Below are 14,631 nucleotides of genomic sequence, written 5' to 3'. Positions count from 1 at the left end.
TGCAACGACAGATTTGGAGGCGCCTTTTGCTCTCATCATTGCTGGCGTTCGTCTCCACGAAATGCGTCCGGAGCACGCCGTTCTATAACGCGAGAGAGTGGATTTTTTACAGTTGTCGACAGTTAACCGTGCGTGGTTGCTGCGTTCGCTGGAAGAGCGCTGCCGCCGTTATCCGGTGTGGTCTAGTGGCTAGGATACCTGGCTCTCACCCAGGAGGCCCGGGTTCGATTCCCGGTACCGGAAATGCGCGTTTTTGTTGCTCCTCTTATGCGACTTGTCCCGACTTAGCTCGACTGACGCTACGCTGACGCGTGCAGAAAGCCACGTTAAGTATGATTCGTGGCAACACCTGACGGCGAGAGAGATGCGGCATCTATCCACTTGTTATCCAGCCACATACGGGTACCTGTAGTCAAGAGGCTTGGAGGACTGCAAGATATTGCCACGGAGGTGAATGCAGCTAACCACTGTAGTTAGTGTCCTGACAGCGCAGCAACGTTCATTTGCTCGTATACACGTGATGCGGACCGTGTCTGGACACTGCTGTGGCGTACACCTTGGCCTAGGCTTTGCTGTGTATCGCCACTTGCATTCCTGCCAGCTGCTTTCGTGGGTGGCTTCGTGGCCGTGGCCGTGATCGTCTAGTGGTTAGGACATTGCGTTGTGGCCGCAATAACCCAGGTTCGAATCTGGTCACGGCAATTTTGAAAGTTTTGCCTTACTGCCGTTGCAATAGCGATAGTGCACGAGTACTCGAAATGACAGTGCTCTCTTGATTTTGTCACTCGTGTTCCGCAGGCCGCAGTTTGCACTATCACTTCCTCACCAACACGTAATGTCGCCTCCCAGAGCGCAGACGTCCGCTGCTCTCTGTAGTCGAAAAGGGCAGTTGTTTTGAAGTGCGATGGATGAGCAGCCAGCCCCAGCAGAACAGGAAGCTGTGGCGTGCACTGTTTCTACAAATGCTAGGAACACTGGTGCCCATTGCAGCGCACGTAGCATGGCCGAGCGCTCTATGGCGCTGGTTTAAGGCACCAGTCTCTTCGTAGGCGTCGGTTTCGAATCCCAGCGCTGCCAGGGGTTTTGCTGTAGTCGTGTTAACCTGCCGCTTTCTCTTCACGTGTAACCTCCTTGAGCTCACATATGTTTGTTACATGGAGCATTCTAGCTCCGCCTGACAGGTACAGCTATGATACTTTAGTGGTTACGGAAAGCCCAGGTTCGAAACCTGGTCACAGCACGAAAACGTCTCTCGATGCTGTCTCCTTAACTACGACAGCTACAGACAAGTGGCGTCGCTACCATACGGCGGGCACGGCATTTTCTTGTTGTGGATGGCCTAAAGAGACGCTTCCAGTGGGAGAGCAGTGGAAATACATGGCACAGCGATTGCCAAGACACTTACATTTCGGAGTGATCTTTGTACTACAAAGGAAACGTTTCGCCGCTCGTGCTCCAGCGGTAACGTGGCCGAGCGGTCTAAGGCGCTGGTTTTAGGCACCAGTCTCTTCGGAGGCGTGGGTTCGAATCCCACCGTTGCCAATTTTTACGTCTCACTTTTGTGCCGCTGCGGTGTGTTCTCGTGGCGTAGGACGCAGCTCTTGTGACGCGCGTGTTGTGTAGGTAGCGTGGCCGAGCGGTCTAAGGCGCTGGTTTCAGGCACCAGTCTCTTGAGAGGCGTGGGTTCCAACCCCACAGCTGCCAAACGTGTAATGTTTCCTGTGTCGAAGACGGCTGCGCTTATTGCCTGCAAAGAAAACAGCACAACAAGGCGTGAGCTTCTGCTTCGTGAATTGCCGTAGAACAGTGCGTGGTGCAACGACAGGATTTGGAGGCGCCTTTTGCTCTCATCATTGCTGGCGTTCGTCTCCACGAAATGCGTCCGGAGCACGCCGTTCTATAACGCGAGAGAGTGGATTTTTTACAGTTGTCGACAGTTAACCGTGCGTGGTTGCTGCGTTCGCTGGAAGAGCGCTGCCGCCGTTATCCGGTGTGGTCTAGTGGCTAGGATACCTGGCTCTCACCCAGGAGGCCCGGGTTCGATTCCCGGTACCGGAAATGCGCGTTTTTGTTGCTCCTCTTATGCGACTTGTCCCGACTTAGCTCGACTGACGCTACGCTGACGCGTGCAGAAAGCCACGTTAAGTATGATTCGTGGCAACACCTGACGGCGAGAGAGATGCGGCATCTATCCACTTGTTATCCAGCCACATACGGGTACCTGTAGTCAAGAGGCTTGGAGGACTGCAAGATATTGCCACGGAGGTGAATGCAGCTAACCACTGTAGTTAGTGTCCTGACAGCGCAGCAACGTTCATTTGCTCGTATACACGTGATGCGGACCGTGTCTGACACTGCTGTGGCGTACACCTTGGCCTAGGCTTTGCTGTGTATCGCCACTTGCATTCCTGCCAGCTGCTTTCGTGGGTGGCTTCGTGGCCGTGGCCGTGATCGTCTAGTGGTTAGGACATTGCGTTGTGGCCGCAATAACCCAGGTTCGAATCCTGGTCACGGCAATTTTGAAAGTTTTGCCTTACTGCCGTTGCAATAGCGATAGTGCACGAGTACTCGAAATGACAGTGCTCTCTTGATTTTGTCACTCGTGTTCCGCAGGCCGCAGTTTGCACTATCACTTCCTCACCAACACGTAATGTCGCCTCCCAGAGCGCAGACGTCCGCTGCTCTCTGTAGTCGAAAAGGGCAGTTGTTTTGAAGTGCGATGGATGAGCAGCCAGCCCCAGCAGAACAGGAAGCTGTGGCGTGCACTGTTTCTACAAATGCTAGGAACACTGGTGCCCATTGCAGCGCACGTAGCATGGCCGAGCGCTCTATGGCGCTGGTTTAAGGCACCAGTCTCTTCGTAGGCGTCGGTTCGAATCCCAGCGCTGCCAGGGGTTTTGCTGTAGTCGTGTTAACCTGCCGCTTTCTCTTCACGTGTAACCTCCTTGAGCTCACATATGTTTGTTACATGGAGCATTCTAGCTCCGCCTGACAGGTACAGCTATGATACTTTAGTGGTTACGGAAAGCCCAGGTTCGAAACCTGGTCACAGCACGAAAACGTCTCTCGATGCTGTCTCCTTAACTACGACAGCTACAGACAAGTGGCGTCGCTACCATACGGCGGGCACGGCATTTTCTTGTTGTGGATGGCCTAAAGAGACGCTTCCAGTGGGAGAGCAGTGGAAATACATGGCACAGCGATTGCCAAGACACTTACATTTCGGAGTGATCTTTGTACTACAAAGGAAACGTTTCGCCGCTCGTGCTCCAGCGGTAACGTGGCCGAGCGGTCTAAGGCGCTGGTTTTAGGCACCAGTCTCTTCGGAGGCGTGGGTTCGAATCCCACCGTTGCCAATTTTTACGTCTCACTTTTGTGCCGCTGCGGTGTGTTCTCGTGGCGTAGGACGCAGCTCTTGTGACGCGCGTGTTGTGTAGGTAGCGTGGCCGAGCGGTCTAAGGCGCTGGTTTCAGGCACCAGTCTCTTGAGAGGCGTGGGTTCCAACCCCACAGCTGCCAAACGTGTAATGTTTCCTGTGTCGAAGACGGCTGCGCTTATTGCCTGCAAAGAAAACAGCACAACAAGGCGTGAGCTTCTGCTTCGTGAATTGCCGTAGAACAGTGCGTGGTGCAACGACAGGATTTGGAGGCGCCTTTTGCTCTCATCATTGCTGGCGTTCGTCTCCACGAAATGCGTCCGGAGCACGCCGTTCTATAACGCGAGAGAGTGGATTTTTTACAGTTGTCGACAGTTAACCGTGCGTGGTTGCTGCGTTCGCTGGAAGAGCGCTGCCGCCGTTATCCGGTGTGGTCTAGTGGCTAGGATACCTGGCTCTCACCCAGGAGGCCCGGGTTCGATTCCCGGTACCGGAAATGCGCGTTTTTGTTGCTCCTCTTATGCGACTTGTCCCGACTTAGCTCGACTGACGCTACGCTGACGCGTGCAGAAAGCCACGTTAAGTATGATTCGTGGCAACACCTGACGGCGAGAGAGATGCGGCATCTATCCACTTGTTATCCAGCCACATACGGGTACCTGTAGTCAAGAGGCTTGGAGGACTGCAAGATATTGCCACGGAGGTGAATGCAGCTAACCACTGTAGTTAGTGTCCTGACAGCGCAGCAACGTTCATTTGCTCGTATACACGTGATGCGGACCGTGTCTGACACTGCTGTGGCGTACACCTTGGCCTAGGCTTTGCTGTGTATCGCCACTTGCATTCCTGCCAGCTGCTTTCGTGGGTGGCTTCGTGGCCGTGGCCGTGATCGTCTAGTGGTTAGGACATTGCGTTGTGGCCGCAATAACCCAGGTTCGAATCCTGGTCACGGCAATTTTGAAAGTTTTGCCTTACTGCCGTTGCAATAGCGATAGTGCACGAGTACTCGAAATGACAGTGCTCTCTTGATTTTGTCACTCGTGTTCCGCAGGCCGCAGTTTGCACTATCACTTCCTCACCAACACGTAATGTCGCCTCCCAGAGCGCAGACGTCCGCTGCTCTCTGTAGTCGAAAAGGGCAGTTGTTTTGAAGTGCGATGGATGAGCAGCCAGCCCCAGCAGAACAGGAAGCTGTGGCGTGCACTGTTTCTACAAATGCTAGGAACACTGGTGCCCATTGCAGCGCACGTAGCATGGCCGAGCGCTCTATGGCGCTGGTTTAAGGCACCAGTCTCTTCGTAGGCGTCGGTTCGAATCCCAGCGCTGCCAGGGGTTTTGCTGTAGTCGTGTTAACCTGCCGCTTTCTCTTCACGTGTAACCTCCTTGAGCTCACATATGTTTGTTACATGGAGCATTCTAGCTCCGCCTGACAGGTACAGCTATGATACTTTAGTGGTTACGGAAAGCCCAGGTTCGAAACCTGGTCACAGCACGAAAACGTCTCTCGATGCTGTCTCCTTAACTACGACAGCTACAGACAAGTGGCGTCGCTACCATACGGCGGGCACGGCATTTTCTTGTTGTGGATGGCCTAAAGAGACGCTTCCAGTGGGAGAGCAGTGGAAATACATGGCACAGCGATTGCCAAGACACTTACATTTCGGAGTGATCTTTGTACTACAAAGGAAACGTTTCGCCGCTCGTGCTCCAGCGGTAACGTGGCCGAGCGGTCTAAGGCGCTGGTTTTAGGCACCAGTCTCTTCGGAGGCGTGGGTTCGAATCCCACCGTTGCCAATTTTTACGTCTCACTTTTGTGCCGCTGCGGTGTGTTCTCGTGGCGTAGGACGCAGCTCTTGTGACGCGCGTGTTGTGTAGGTAGCGTGGCCGAGCGGTCTAAGGCGCTGGTTTCAGGCACCAGTCTCTTGAGAGGCGTGGGTTCCAACCCCACAGCTGCCAAACGTGTAATGTTTCCTGTGTCGAAGACGGCTGCGCTTATTGCCTGCAAAGAAAACAGCACAACAAGGCGTGAGCTTCTGCTTCGTGAATTGCCGTAGAACAGTGCGTGGTGCAACGACAGGATTTGGAGGCGCCTTTTGCTCTCATCATTGCTGGCGTTCGTCTCCACGAAATGCGTCCGGAGCACGCCGTTCTATAACGCGAGAGAGTGGATTTTTTACAGTTGTCGACAGTTAACCGTGCGTGGTTGCTGCGTTCGCTGGAAGAGCGCTGCCGCCGTTATCCGGTGTGGTCTAGTGGCTAGGATACCTGGCTCTCACCCAGGAGGCCCGGGTTCGATTCCCGGTACCGGAAATGCGCGTTTTTGTTGCTCCTCTTATGCGACTTGTCCCGACTTAGCTCGACTGACGCTACGCTGACGCGTGCAGAAAGCCACGTTAAGTATGATTCGTGGCAACACCTGACGGCGAGAGAGATGCGGCATCTATCCACTTGTTATCCAGCCACATACGGGTACCTGTAGTCAAGAGGCTTGGAGGACTGCAAGATATTGCCACGGAGGTGAATGCAGCTAACCACTGTAGTTAGTGTCCTGACAGCGCAGCAACGTTCATTTGCTCGTATACACGTGATGCGGACCGTGTCTGACACTGCTGTGGCGTACACCTTGGCCTAGGCTTTGCTGTGTATCGCCACTTGCATTCCTGCCAGCTGCTTTCGTGGGTGGCTTCGTGGCCGTGGCCGTGATCGTCTAGTGGTTAGGACATTGCGTTGTGGCCGCAATAACCCAGGTTCGAATCCTGGTCACGGCAATTTTGAAAGTTTTGCCTTACTGCCGTTGCAATAGCGATAGTGCACGAGTACTCGAAATGACAGTGCTCTCTTGATTTTGTCACTCGTGTTCCGCAGGCCGCAGTTTGCACTATCACTTCCTCACCAACACGTAATGTCGCCTCCCAGAGCGCAGACGTCCGCTGCTCTCTGTAGTCGAAAAGGGCAGTTGTTTTGAAGTGCGATGGATGAGCAGCCAGCCCCAGCAGAACAGGAAGCTGTGGCGTGCACTGTTTCTACAAATGCTAGGAACACTGGTGCCCATTGCAGCGCACGTAGCATGGCCGAGCGCTCTATGGCGCTGGTTTAAGGCACCAGTCTCTTCGTAGGCGTCGGTTCGAATCCCAGCGCTGCCAGGGGTTTTGCTGTAGTCGTGTTAACCTGCCGCTTTCTCTTCACGTGTAACCTCCTTGAGCTCACATATGTTTGTTACATGGAGCATTCTAGCTCCGCCTGACAGGTACAGCTATGATACTTTAGTGGTTACGGAAAGCCCAGGTTCGAAACCTGGTCACAGCACGAAAACGTCTCTCGATGCTGTCTCCTTAACTACGACAGCTACAGACAAGTGGCGTCGCTACCATACGGCGGGCACGGCATTTTCTTGTTGTGGATGGCCTAAAGAGACGCTTCCAGTGGGAGAGCAGTGGAAATACATGGCACAGCGATTGCCAAGACACTTACATTTCGGAGTGATCTTTGTACTACAAAGGAAACGTTTCGCCGCTCGTGCTCCAGCGGTAACGTGGCCGAGCGGTCTAAGGCGCTGGTTTTAGGCACCAGTCTCTTCGGAGGCGTGGGTTCGAATCCCACCGTTGCCAATTTTTACGTCTCACTTTTGTGCCGCTGCGGTGTGTTCTCGTGGCGTAGGACGCAGCTCTTGTGACGCGCGTGTTGTGTAGGTAGCGTGGCCGAGCGGTCTAAGGCGCTGGTTTCAGGCACCAGTCTCTTGAGAGGCGTGGGTTCCAACCCCACAGCTGCCAAACGTGTAATGTTTCCTGTGTCGAAGACGGCTGCGCTTATTGCCTGCAAAGAAAACAGCACAACAAGGCGTGAGCTTCTGCTTCGTGAATTGCCGTAGAACAGTGCGTGGTGCAACGACAGGATTTGGAGGCGCCTTTTGCTCTCATCATTGCTGGCGTTCGTCTCCACGAAATGCGTCCGGAGCACGCCGTTCTATAACGCGAGAGAGTGGATTTTTTACAGTTGTCGACAGTTAACCGTGCGTGGTTGCTGCGTTCGCTGGAAGAGCGCTGCCGCCGTTATCCGGTGTGGTCTAGTGGCTAGGATACCTGGCTCTCACCCAGGAGGCCCGGGTTCGATTCCCGGTACCGGAAATGCGCGTTTTTGTTGCTCCTCTTATGCGACTTGTCCCGACTTAGCTCGACTGACGCTACGCTGACGCGTGCAGAAAGCCACGTTAAGTATGATTCGTGGCAACACCTGACGGCGAGAGAGATGCGGCATCTATCCACTTGTTATCCAGCCACATACGGGTACCTGTAGTCAAGAGGCTTGGAGGACTGCAAGATATTGCCACGGAGGTGAATGCAGCTAACCACTGTAGTTAGTGTCCTGACAGCGCAGCAACGTTCATTTGCTCGTATACACGTGATGCGGACCGTGTCTGACACTGCTGTGGCGTACACCTTGGCCTAGGCTTTGCTGTGTATCGCCACTTGCATTCCTGCCAGCTGCTTTCGTGGGTGGCTTCGTGGCCGTGGCCGTGATCGTCTAGTGGTTAGGACATTGCGTTGTGGCCGCAATAACCCAGGTTCGAATCCTGGTCACGGCAATTTTGAAAGTTTTGCCTTACTGCCGTTGCAATAGCGATAGTGCACGAGTACTCGAAATGACAGTGCTCTCTTGATTTTGTCACTCGTGTTCCGCAGGCCGCAGTTTGCACTATCACTTCCTCACCAACACGTAATGTCGCCTCCCAGAGCGCAGACGTCCGCTGCTCTCTGTAGTCGAAAAGGGCAGTTGTTTTGAAGTGCGATGGATGAGCAGCCAGCCCCAGCAGAACAGGAAGCTGTGGCGTGCACTGTTTCTACAAATGCTAGGAACACTGGTGCCCATTGCAGCGCACGTAGCATGGCCGAGCGCTCTATGGCGCTGGTTTAAGGCACCAGTCTCTTCGTAGGCGTCGGTTCGAATCCCAGCGCTGCCAGGGGTTTTGCTGTAGTCGTGTTAACCTGCCGCTTTCTCTTCACGTGTAACCTCCTTGAGCTCACATATGTTTGTTACATGGAGCATTCTAGCTCCGCCTGACAGGTACAGCTATGATACTTTAGTGGTTACGGAAAGCCCAGGTTCGAAACCTGGTCACAGCACGAAAACGTCTCTCGATGCTGTCTCCTTAACTACGACAGCTACAGACAAGTGGCGTCGCTACCATACGGCGGGCACGGCATTTTCTTGTTGTGGATGGCCTAAAGAGACGCTTCCAGTGGGAGAGCAGTGGAAATACATGGCACAGCGATTGCCAAGACACTTACATTTCGGAGTGATCTTTGTACTACAAAGGAAACGTTTCGCCGCTCGTGCTCCAGCGGTAACGTGGCCGAGCGGTCTAAGGCGCTGGTTTTAGGCACCAGTCTCTTCGGAGGCGTGGGTTCGAATCCCACCGTTGCCAATTTTTACGTCTCACTTTTGTGCCGCTGCGGTGTGTTCTCGTGGCGTAGGACGCAGCTCTTGTGACGCGCGTGTTGTGTAGGTAGCGTGGCCGAGCGGTCTAAGGCGCTGGTTTCAGGCACCAGTCTCTTGAGAGGCGTGGGTTCCAACCCCACAGCTGCCAAACGTGTAATGTTTCCTGTGTCGAAGACGGCTGCGCTTATTGCCTGCAAAGAAAACAGCACAACAAGGCGTGAGCTTCTGCTTCGTGAATTGCCGTAGAACAGTGCGTGGTGCAACGACAGGATTTGGAGGCGCCTTTTGCTCTCATCATTGCTGGCGTTCGTCTCCACGAAATGCGTCCGGAGCACGCCGTTCTATAACGCGAGAGAGTGGATTTTTTACAGTTGTCGACAGTTAACCGTGCGTGGTTGCTGCGTTCGCTGGAAGAGCGCTGCCGCCGTTATCCGGTGTGGTCTAGTGGCTAGGATACCTGGCTCTCACCCAGGAGGCCCGGGTTCGATTCCCGGTACCGGAAATGCGCGTTTTTGTTGCTCCTCTTATGCGACTTGTCCCGACTTAGCTCGACTGACGCTACGCTGACGCGTGCAGAAAGCCACGTTAAGTATGATTCGTGGCAACACCTGACGGCGAGAGAGATGCGGCATCTATCCACTTGTTATCCAGCCACATACGGGTACCTGTAGTCAAGAGGCTTGGAGGACTGCAAGATATTGCCACGGAGGTGAATGCAGCTAACCACTGTAGTTAGTGTCCTGACAGCGCAGCAACGTTCATTTGCTCGTATACACGTGATGCGGACCGTGTCTGACACTGCTGTGGCGTACACCTTGGCCTAGGCTTTGCTGTGTATCGCCACTTGCATTCCTGCCAGCTGCTTTCGTGGGTGGCTTCGTGGCCGTGGCCGTGATCGTCTAGTGGTTAGGACATTGCGTTGTGGCCGCAATAACCCAGGTTCGAATCCTGGTCACGGCAATTTTGAAAGTTTTGCCTTACTGCCGTTGCAATAGCGATAGTGCACGAGTACTCGAAATGACAGTGCTCTCTTGATTTTGTCACTCGTGTTCCGCAGGCCGCAGTTTGCACTATCACTTCCTCACCAACACGTAATGTCGCCTCCCAGAGCGCAGACGTCCGCTGCTCTCTGTAGTCGAAAAGGGCAGTTGTTTTGAAGTGCGATGGATGAGCAGCCAGCCCCAGCAGAACAGGAAGCTGTGGCGTGCACTGTTTCTACAAATGCTAGGAACACTGGTGCCCATTGCAGCGCACGTAGCATGGCCGAGCGCTCTATGGCGCTGGTTTAAGGCACCAGTCTCTTCGTAGGCGTCGGTTCGAATCCCAGCGCTGCCAGGGGTTTTGCTGTAGTCGTGTTAACCTGCCGCTTTCTCTTCACGTGTAACCTCCTTGAGCTCACATATGTTTGTTACATGGAGCATTCTAGCTCCGCCTGACAGGTACAGCTATGATACTTTAGTGGTTACGGAAAGCCCAGGTTCGAAACCTGGTCACAGCACGAAAACGTCTCTCGATGCTGTCTCCTTAACTACGACAGCTACAGACAAGTGGCGTCGCTACCATACGGCGGGCACGGCATTTTCTTGTTGTGGATGGCCTAAAGAGACGCTTCCAGTGGGAGAGCAGTGGAAATACATGGCACAGCGATTGCCAAGACACTTACATTTCGGAGTGATCTTTGTACTACAAAGGAAACGTTTCGCCGCTCGTGCTCCAGCGGTAACGTGGCCGAGCGGTCTAAGGCGCTGGTTTTAGGCACCAGTCTCTTCGGAGGCGTGGGTTCGAATCCCACCGTTGCCAATTTTTACGTCTCACTTTTGTGCCGCTGCGGTGTGTTCTCGTGGCGTAGGACGCAGCTCTTGTGACGCGCGTGTTGTGTAGGTAGCGTGGCCGAGCGGTCTAAGGCGCTGGTTTCAGGCACCAGTCTCTTGAGAGGCGTGGGTTCCAACCCCACAGCTGCCAAACGTGTAATGTTTCCTGTGTCGAAGACGGCTGCGCTTATTGCCTGCAAAGAAAACAGCACAACAAGGCGTGAGCTTCTGCTTCGTGAATTGCCGTAGAACAGTGCGTGGTGCAACGACAGGATTTGGAGGCGCCTTTTGCTCTCATCATTGCTGGCGTTCGTCTCCACGAAATGCGTCCGGAGCACGCCGTTCTATAACGCGAGAGAGTGGATTTTTTACAGTTGTCGACAGTTAACCGTGCGTGGTTGCTGCGTTCGCTGGAAGAGCGCTGCCGCCGTTATCCGGTGTGGTCTAGTGGCTAGGATACCTGGCTCTCACCCAGGAGGCCCGGGTTCGATTCCCGGTACCGGAAATGCGCGTTTTTGTTGCTCCTCTTATGCGACTTGTCCCGACTTAGCTCGACTGACGCTACGCTGACGCGTGCAGAAAGCCACGTTAAGTATGATTCGTGGCAACACCTGACGGCGAGAGAGATGCGGCATCTATCCACTTGTTATCCAGCCACATACGGGTACCTGTAGTCAAGAGGCTTGGAGGACTGCAAGATATTGCCACGGAGGTGAATGCAGCTAACCACTGTAGTTAGTGTCCTGACAGCGCAGCAACGTTCATTTGCTCGTATACACGTGATGCGGACCGTGTCTGACACTGCTGTGGCGTACACCTTGGCCTAGGCTTTGCTGTGTATCGCCACTTGCATTCCTGCCAGCTGCTTTCGTGGGTGGCTTCGTGGCCGTGGCCGTGATCGTCTAGTGGTTAGGACATTGCGTTGTGGCCGCAATAACCCAGGTTCGAATCCTGGTCACGGCAATTTTGAAAGTTTTGCCTTACTGCCGTTGCAATAGCGATAGTGCACGAGTACTCGAAATGACAGTGCTCTCTTGATTTTGTCACTCGTGTTCCGCAGGCCGCAGTTTGCACTATCACTTCCTCACCAACACGTAATGTCGCCTCCCAGAGCGCAGACGTCCGCTGCTCTCTGTAGTCGAAAAGGGCAGTTGTTTTGAAGTGCGATGGATGAGCAGCCAGCCCCAGCAGAACAGGAAGCTGTGGCGTGCACTGTTTCTACAAATGCTAGGAACACTGGTGCCCATTGCAGCGCACGTAGCATGGCCGAGCGCTCTATGGCGCTGGTTTAAGGCACCAGTCTCTTCGTAGGCGTCGGTTCGAATCCCAGCGCTGCCAGGGGTTTTGCTGTAGTCGTGTTAACCTGCCGCTTTCTCTTCACGTGTAACCTCCTTGAGCTCACATATGTTTGTTACATGGAGCATTCTAGCTCCGCCTGACAGGTACAGCTATGATACTTTAGTGGTTACGGAAAGCCCAGGTTCGAAACCTGGTCACAGCACGAAAACGTCTCTCGATGCTGTCTCCTTAACTACGACAGCTACAGACAAGTGGCGTCGCTACCATACGGCGGGCACGGCATTTTCTTGTTGTGGATGGCCTAAAGAGACGCTTCCAGTGGGAGAGCAGTGGAAATACATGGCACAGCGATTGCCAAGACACTTACATTTCGGAGTGATCTTTGTACTACAAAGGAAACGTTTCGCCGCTCGTGCTCCAGCGGTAACGTGGCCGAGCGGTCTAAGGCGCTGGTTTTAGGCACCAGTCTCTTCGGAGCCGTGGGCCCGAACACATCGCGCGCTCGCTGCGGCGTGCCGGGCTGTGTTTACCTGCGGATCGCGGTTGGCGGTGTGTGCTTCGCGTCGCTGTTTCTTCTGTGATTTCATCTTTTTGTGAGTACCATGGATCTCGATAATTCAGAAAATCGTCAGAATAATATTCAGTGCGCGTTTGATAGATCCGTGCGTAGGCCTACGGCTTTCGAAATTCACCAGTGGATTAAAAACGACCTGCAATTGCCGAAAAGTGTAGTCCTCGGCGTTCAACTTGACGCGTTCCTTAATTCGTTGTTTCTTAAATTGTCCTCTTCTGATATGTGTGACACTTTAGTCAATGTTAATGGTGGTGTCCGTAAAATTCAGCACCTTGACGGTACTATTAGTGATGTTGTGCTGTCGAACGCGGGTTATGGTATCCGTACTGTACGCGTGTTTAACTTGCCATTCGAAGTGAGAAACGAAACTATTTCTCGTAGCTTACTTCCGTACGGTACAGTGCTTTCGGTTGTAAAAGAGAAATGGTCGTCAGCTTACTATTATGATGTTGAGAATGGTGTTCGTAGTGTCCGCATGATTGTCCGACAGCATATACCGTCCTTTGTTGTTGTTGCTGGCCATCGGGCCTTTATAACTTATAGCGGCCAACCGGCGACCTGTTCTTTTTGTAATGGTACCGGACATTTTCGACAGGACTGTCCGAAACGTAGTCGCCCTGTGCAACTACCACGGACAGACGGTCAGGACGAGGTGACGTGGGCGGCGGTCGCGCTTGGCGCCTCCCCCGCGCGTGCTAGTCGTGTGTCTGTTCCTGAAATTGTAGACGACGTTGTTGCTATGGACGTTACACCTCCCGTTCTTGTTGCTGATAGCTCCCCGGCGTTGCCTGTGCTTTCTGTGCCTGTGCAAGTAGCGGCCCCCGTGCCTGCTCCGCCGGCTGTTGATGAACTTGGGCTACCGATTGTGTCTGACCCCGTACCGGCAGCTGTAACGCTGTCCGTATCGGAACCTGTTCCCGAGGCTGCTCCCTCTGTTGTGCCTAAGAATGTGTCCGATGCTGCCACCGTTGTTGTTGACCGTGAGGAGCGTCTTGACGCCCCCGCGGAACCCAAACCGCGTCGGGAACGGCCGACTGAGAGGGCTGACAACGTTACTCGCATTCGCAGCGCTAGTATTTCGGGTGTTTCTTCTCGTAAAGCGCGAACGCCGTCCCCGGTGGTGACTTGCGTCCCACCCTACAAGTCCTCCTCTAAACAGAAAAAGTTACAACGGGCCTCGCAGCGCGCAGTTGTTGACTCGCGGCAGGCGTCGGCTTCCGATCGCCGTCGGCAGCGGCCTGCCGCTTGCAGTCAGCCTGCGGCGTCCGTGAGTTCCGCGGAATCCAAGCGGGACGAGAAAGTTCGTCAGCTTAAGGTTTTGCTTACTCAAACGGCACCTGTCGTGGCAAGCGATATGGCGATGGACGTTGTTTCGAGCGTGTCGCCTGCACATTTGGCAGGCAAACGCAAATCGGACGACTCACATTGCCGTCGCATCCGGCCGCCCTCACAGGAGTCTGGATCTGATTCTGCCGCCGGCGCTGGACCTGCCACGGCGGCTCCTTCCGGTGCCGCTGTTAGTATGGGCACGGACGTGGTTCAGCCCCCCGTATTTTCTAGTGAAAAGTGTGACTGGGCGGCGGAAGTGGAGGTGGGACACGGGTCTGGCCCCGGTACGTAACGTGAATTTTCTCATTGCTTGGCAGCGTGCATGTTTTCATCGTTGTTTCAGTCTAACATTGTTTTTTTGTGGCGTTTCCTCATCTGTGTTGTGTGACACCGGTCTGTTGCGCGTTTTAACCTTTATTGTCGCTCACGAGTGGCGTTTTGGTAGCGCCACTGCACCCATATTTGTGTACCTTTATTTGTAATGTATCTAACTGTGTCTGGCATTTCTACATGTGTCGGGTATCCGCCGCTCGTTCGGAGGCACATTTTAGTCGTTATTGCCGCTCCCTTGGATCATTACGGATGCACGGGTGCTTTTTACGATGTGCACATTTCTGTTTCACAAGTTGTGTCACGTCGTTTGTGTCTGGGGTCTGCCACGCATTGATTGTGTGTTTACCCCGTAACTCTCACTACCATGCGCTGTCTTACCGGTGCATGTGCCGCTTTTGTTGTGCGCATACTTTTTTTCCTCGCGTCTGATGAGTGACATCCGTTGCGGACATATTTCATTGTGCTTGCCACTA

The 14,631-nt window shown here is 53.9% G+C and overlaps 24 non-coding genes across 24 annotated transcripts; all 24 read left to right on the top strand.

The window, feature by feature from the left end:
• Positions 1-1,460: 1,460 nt before the first annotated feature.
• Trnal-uag (transfer RNA leucine (anticodon UAG)) lies at positions 1,461-1,542 on the top strand. The gene has a single exon. It is a non-coding gene; the product is annotated as a tRNA-Leu (tRNA).
• Positions 1,543-1,622: 80 nt separating this feature from the next.
• On the top strand, positions 1,623-1,704 carry Trnal-cag (transfer RNA leucine (anticodon CAG)). The gene has a single exon. It is a non-coding gene; the product is annotated as a tRNA-Leu (tRNA).
• Positions 1,705-1,986: 282 nt separating this feature from the next.
• Trnae-cuc (transfer RNA glutamic acid (anticodon CUC)) lies at positions 1,987-2,058 on the top strand. The gene has a single exon. It is a non-coding gene; the product is annotated as a tRNA-Glu (tRNA).
• A 386-nt stretch (positions 2,059-2,444) lies between these two features.
• Trnah-gug (transfer RNA histidin (anticodon GUG)) lies at positions 2,445-2,516 on the top strand. Its single transcript has one exon. It is a non-coding gene; the product is annotated as a tRNA-His (tRNA).
• Positions 2,517-3,274: 758 nt separating this feature from the next.
• Positions 3,275-3,356, top strand: Trnal-uag (transfer RNA leucine (anticodon UAG)). The gene has a single exon. It is a non-coding gene; the product is annotated as a tRNA-Leu (tRNA).
• Positions 3,357-3,436: 80 nt separating this feature from the next.
• Trnal-cag (transfer RNA leucine (anticodon CAG)) lies at positions 3,437-3,518 on the top strand. Its single transcript has one exon. It is a non-coding gene; the product is annotated as a tRNA-Leu (tRNA).
• A 282-nt stretch (positions 3,519-3,800) lies between these two features.
• Positions 3,801-3,872, top strand: Trnae-cuc (transfer RNA glutamic acid (anticodon CUC)). The gene has a single exon. It is a non-coding gene; the product is annotated as a tRNA-Glu (tRNA).
• Positions 3,873-4,258: 386 nt separating this feature from the next.
• Positions 4,259-4,330, top strand: Trnah-gug (transfer RNA histidin (anticodon GUG)). Its single transcript has one exon. It is a non-coding gene; the product is annotated as a tRNA-His (tRNA).
• A 758-nt stretch (positions 4,331-5,088) lies between these two features.
• Trnal-uag (transfer RNA leucine (anticodon UAG)) lies at positions 5,089-5,170 on the top strand. The gene has a single exon. It is a non-coding gene; the product is annotated as a tRNA-Leu (tRNA).
• An 80-nt stretch (positions 5,171-5,250) lies between these two features.
• Positions 5,251-5,332, top strand: Trnal-cag (transfer RNA leucine (anticodon CAG)). The gene has a single exon. It is a non-coding gene; the product is annotated as a tRNA-Leu (tRNA).
• Positions 5,333-5,614: 282 nt separating this feature from the next.
• Trnae-cuc (transfer RNA glutamic acid (anticodon CUC)) lies at positions 5,615-5,686 on the top strand. The gene has a single exon. It is a non-coding gene; the product is annotated as a tRNA-Glu (tRNA).
• Positions 5,687-6,072: 386 nt separating this feature from the next.
• Trnah-gug (transfer RNA histidin (anticodon GUG)) lies at positions 6,073-6,144 on the top strand. The gene has a single exon. It is a non-coding gene; the product is annotated as a tRNA-His (tRNA).
• A 758-nt stretch (positions 6,145-6,902) lies between these two features.
• On the top strand, positions 6,903-6,984 carry Trnal-uag (transfer RNA leucine (anticodon UAG)). The gene has a single exon. It is a non-coding gene; the product is annotated as a tRNA-Leu (tRNA).
• An 80-nt stretch (positions 6,985-7,064) lies between these two features.
• On the top strand, positions 7,065-7,146 carry Trnal-cag (transfer RNA leucine (anticodon CAG)). Its single transcript has one exon. It is a non-coding gene; the product is annotated as a tRNA-Leu (tRNA).
• A 282-nt stretch (positions 7,147-7,428) lies between these two features.
• Positions 7,429-7,500, top strand: Trnae-cuc (transfer RNA glutamic acid (anticodon CUC)). Its single transcript has one exon. It is a non-coding gene; the product is annotated as a tRNA-Glu (tRNA).
• Positions 7,501-7,886: 386 nt separating this feature from the next.
• On the top strand, positions 7,887-7,958 carry Trnah-gug (transfer RNA histidin (anticodon GUG)). The gene has a single exon. It is a non-coding gene; the product is annotated as a tRNA-His (tRNA).
• Positions 7,959-8,716: 758 nt separating this feature from the next.
• Positions 8,717-8,798, top strand: Trnal-uag (transfer RNA leucine (anticodon UAG)). The gene has a single exon. It is a non-coding gene; the product is annotated as a tRNA-Leu (tRNA).
• An 80-nt stretch (positions 8,799-8,878) lies between these two features.
• Trnal-cag (transfer RNA leucine (anticodon CAG)) lies at positions 8,879-8,960 on the top strand. Its single transcript has one exon. It is a non-coding gene; the product is annotated as a tRNA-Leu (tRNA).
• A 282-nt stretch (positions 8,961-9,242) lies between these two features.
• On the top strand, positions 9,243-9,314 carry Trnae-cuc (transfer RNA glutamic acid (anticodon CUC)). The gene has a single exon. It is a non-coding gene; the product is annotated as a tRNA-Glu (tRNA).
• Positions 9,315-9,700: 386 nt separating this feature from the next.
• Trnah-gug (transfer RNA histidin (anticodon GUG)) lies at positions 9,701-9,772 on the top strand. The gene has a single exon. It is a non-coding gene; the product is annotated as a tRNA-His (tRNA).
• A 758-nt stretch (positions 9,773-10,530) lies between these two features.
• Trnal-uag (transfer RNA leucine (anticodon UAG)) lies at positions 10,531-10,612 on the top strand. The gene has a single exon. It is a non-coding gene; the product is annotated as a tRNA-Leu (tRNA).
• An 80-nt stretch (positions 10,613-10,692) lies between these two features.
• Positions 10,693-10,774, top strand: Trnal-cag (transfer RNA leucine (anticodon CAG)). Its single transcript has one exon. It is a non-coding gene; the product is annotated as a tRNA-Leu (tRNA).
• Positions 10,775-11,056: 282 nt separating this feature from the next.
• On the top strand, positions 11,057-11,128 carry Trnae-cuc (transfer RNA glutamic acid (anticodon CUC)). The gene has a single exon. It is a non-coding gene; the product is annotated as a tRNA-Glu (tRNA).
• A 386-nt stretch (positions 11,129-11,514) lies between these two features.
• Trnah-gug (transfer RNA histidin (anticodon GUG)) lies at positions 11,515-11,586 on the top strand. The gene has a single exon. It is a non-coding gene; the product is annotated as a tRNA-His (tRNA).
• Positions 11,587-14,631: the final 3,045 nt, after the last annotated feature.

The sequence above is a fragment of the Schistocerca nitens genome, chromosome 1 (genome assembly GCF_023898315.1).
Source record: "Schistocerca nitens isolate TAMUIC-IGC-003100 chromosome 1, iqSchNite1.1, whole genome shotgun sequence".
Classification (NCBI taxonomy): domain Eukaryota; kingdom Metazoa; phylum Arthropoda; class Insecta; order Orthoptera; family Acrididae; genus Schistocerca; species Schistocerca nitens.
This window is presented reverse-complemented; position numbering and strand designations above follow the sequence as displayed.